Below are 3,707 nucleotides of genomic sequence, written 5' to 3'. Positions count from 1 at the left end.
TTTTATATATTCTCTCCATTTAAACAACACAAGAAAAATTGGGTATGCGTAAAACATGAAAAATCTAATTAAGAAAAAACGACAACCAATTTAATTTTTATTGAATTATTTAGATTCGAGAAGATTCGATGGAAACCAGAGTAAAGAGAAACATATATTTAAAATTGAGATAATATCGAAATTATGATCATTTTGATAGTATCAAAACCCATTACTTGTGTTTTAATTTGGAACTATTACTGCCTTTTGTACATTCACCTTTTTAACTTTATTAATTTCCTTTTTCATTTCTCTTACAAATTACATCTCTTTTAATACTTCACTTTCATATTCTTTGAAGATTTATTGACGTACAAAAATTTATTGACAAAGATATCAATAGATCTTCAAAGAAATAATTTTTTTTTCCAGATTCCAAAAAACTTTTAAAAAATTATATTAATTTACTTCACATATCACTCCATTTCGCATACATTATATATTAATGAAAAGATCTAAACTCTAAACTAGGAAAAAAATGTAAAGGAAGAACAAAATCTAACACGAAGAACAAAATAAATATCAAGAACGAAAATGAACCATACGTCGCTTTTATGCAGTCCGACGCCGTTAGCATTTAACAACCCATATAATCAGCCACGCAAGAGAGAGAGAGAGAGAGAGAGAGAGAGAGAGAGAGAGAGAGAGAGAGAGAGAGAGAGAGAGAGAGTTAAATGTGTTAGTTTATTTATTTTTTAAACATAATGTGTTTGTTAAAATATTAAATGTAATTAAATTAAATGATTAAGAAATAAATACAAAAAAAAATTAAATGACTAGTCATTTAGAAATATTTTGATACCAAACATTTCTCTCTCCTATAGATAAGTAATAATTTTTTTTATTAAAATGTAATTAATGAATTTTGGTACAAAATTATTAAAGTGATCATAATTCTAGTATTATTCCTTTAAAATGAGGATGTGGGTTTCTTTATTCTCACTCTCTTTGTTAATACTTTTGTGACGGGTTTTAATTTTTAGGCAAAACTTTTTATAGTTGAAGAAGTTGCTAACTTGCTATGAAAATTGTTCGTCATCGCCCACCGGGGATTCCTGAAAATAGTTAACAGTTTGCTAGCAAAAAAAAAAAAGAGAGAGAGAAAGAAAATAGTTAACAGTTAAATTAAGGTAGTATTAAGATTAAAAGAAAAACATTTTCCTCCGGCTTTTATATATACACATAGTGTGGTTAGATTCCTATATTCAACGCACAACCATATATATGTTAATTAGTTGTTTATTTATGATTTACGTCTTTTTCAAGGGCATATCACATCGTCATCGCAATACACAGCCATAATAATAGAAGTCACGTGACGAGGAATTAAGTGAGAAGAAGTAGATAGATAGAGTAAGAAGAGCTTTGTTGAACTTTTTGGGAACCACTGTGCTCTCTTCTTCTTCTTTTTTCATCGCAAACTATTCTCATGCGCGTGACTTTTTGCTTGTGGTCTTAAAAAACAGCAGATAAGCCGGTGAACCCAATTTATATATGACGAACGACAATCTCATTTATGCAAAAATCAATAATTGCGATAGTTGAAATCAATGAACCATACATATATAAATCCGCTTTAATATATCACACGTTATTACGTATCAAGGTGACGAGGCAGAGGAAGGGAGTGTCAGAGAAGAGAGAGATTAATGTACCACCAGGTTTTGAGGAGAGCAGAGGTGAATGGACGTGTGAGCTTTCACAAACCCTAGCTAGCTTACGTAGCCTATAGGGTTAAAGCATTATAGCTAGCTAAAGCATTATAATAATAAAATAATATTAAAAACCCCCTCATAGAAAAGCTGAAAGCCCACCCTTTAGCCTATCTGTCACCCTTCCTCAGAAGCATCAGTTCCGTAGACTCATCGGAGGTATGCTGTAAAGTAAGGCTTTTTGTGTAACTCGTCTTGTGAACGTTGGAATCAATGAACGAGTTTTTTCCTTGAATCGAGTATTGTTGCAAATTATAATTTCACTAGAGCGTGAAATGGTCCTAGATTTAGAAAATAAATATTTAAGGTCAATTAAAGATTTCGGAATGAGTTGAGAATTTCGAGTTGGACTCGAATGATTTTAATTTCCCGAATAATATTTTCGGTGAGTCCTCGAGTACTAAGAAGAGTCTCGGGAGTGAAAATAATTTCCGAAACACCTTAAATATATTCAAAATAAATTAGAATCAACGAGAAATTATCTCGGTTTATTTTCTAAATCGTTTCCATTTAATTATGGACGAGATGTTTATTTTGAGAGTAAAAGGATCGATTTGCAAACAAAAGGTGGTTTATTTGAAAGGAAATTTGAGAATGAGGAAGTTAGTAGGATTATTTTTGGTCCTTATCCCATTAATTTCTCAGCCACACATATAGTATTCTAGACTCTTCTATTACCCTTATCTTTTCACTTTCACGTTGGAACAAACCAAAGCAAGAAGGGGAAAAAAAAAAACGCACGGAAGAAAAAAAAAAGAGAGAACAACGACCGAGAGACGCCGGAGTGGTTTAGGTGAGTTCGTCCTCTTCTTCTCCTTCCCGTTATTCATCTTCTTCATCTCCATTTCTTTTTCTTTTCCTTCGTTCATCTTCTTCAATCACGCTGAGAATCATTGGCTCCGATTTTGTTCTCTCCACAAGGTTGAGCGGGATTTCGTGGAGTAGGAGAAGCCGAGAGTTGTGGGTTCGTTTTCTACATCAAGGTAGGAAATCCAACTCGTTTTCTTTGTTTCTAGTCCGATTCCTATGTTTTCCTATTAGGGGTTTTTGAGTTCATTTGGTTGATTTCGTGGGTTGCTTGTGTTTGGGCTCGGTTTGTGCTTGTAGTGAGCTGAAATTATTTGAGTTAGGATTTTCAGATTTTTATGGATATTTTGGCCGAAAATTTGGAAGGGAAAATTGGGGGTTTTCATGTGTGATGCTTGAATCAGTTAATTGTTGATTAGGACTCTGATTTTAAGTGTTGAAAATTGGAGTTTTACTTGTTCAATTTCAGTTTTCACGTAAGTTGTGTTTTGGTTCACTTTTGGGCTGATTTTTGGAGGTTTCGGATTTCAGAGTATGTGCTTGGCTTTGAAGTATGTTGAGTGGATTTTTGTTTTGTCTGTGGTGTGGTACTGATATGCGTAGGATCGGATCTGAATTTGTGGTGTTTTTAGACGAGTCGGAGACTCGCTAGGATGTGAATAACATAGGTTCTTTTTAGAAAATTTACTTGGTTGAAAGTGTTGCTCGTCTTTGGTTTTTGTTGTTGTTGTTGCTGAGCGTGGGACGGGTTAGGATCGGGTGAGTGTTCGATTTCCGAATGCCTTGTTCGGGAATTGATTTCGAATCGAGAAACTTGGGTATCCTCGGTTCAATTTTTAATCTAACCATGCTCTCTTGTTGGTGCTGCGTGTCTCTCCGAGCTCGTACCGCAGGTACGAGGATGCAGCAAGGATGGTTCCGGCGAGTCGCGGGCGAGCAGCGAGGGCTGTTCGGGTTCAGCGACAAGGCAAAGAGGGGCTGTTCAGTTCGAGCGATACGTCAACGGCTCGGTGAGATGTCTTGAGGCTGTGACAGCGCGCAGCGACGGTGCAGACACGGGCTGCGAAACCTCAGCGTGTCGAGGCAGAGTGAGTTACGCAGCGACGACAGCGACTCGGCATCCTTTCGTTTCCGCGTCGGCGACGATGC

At 35.9% G+C, this 3,707-nt stretch overlaps 1 long non-coding RNA gene across 1 annotated transcript; it reads left to right on the top strand.

Annotated features, from left to right (window-relative positions):
- Positions 1-2,462: 2,462 nt before the first annotated feature.
- Positions 2,463-2,741, top strand: LOC149387934 (uncharacterized). Its single transcript, XR_016300576.1, has 2 exons — positions 2,463-2,544; positions 2,673-2,741. It is a non-coding gene; the product is annotated as an uncharacterized LOC149387934 (long non-coding RNA).
- Positions 2,742-3,707: the final 966 nt, after the last annotated feature.

Source organism: Urtica dioica, chromosome 8, assembly GCF_054948205.1.
Source record: "Urtica dioica subsp. dioica isolate 48M chromosome 8, U.dioica_male_clone48M_v1_H2, whole genome shotgun sequence".
Classification (NCBI taxonomy): domain Eukaryota; kingdom Viridiplantae; phylum Streptophyta; class Magnoliopsida; order Rosales; family Urticaceae; genus Urtica; species Urtica dioica.
Note: the sequence above shows the minus strand (reverse complement) of the source record. Positions and strands in the feature narration are given on the sequence as shown.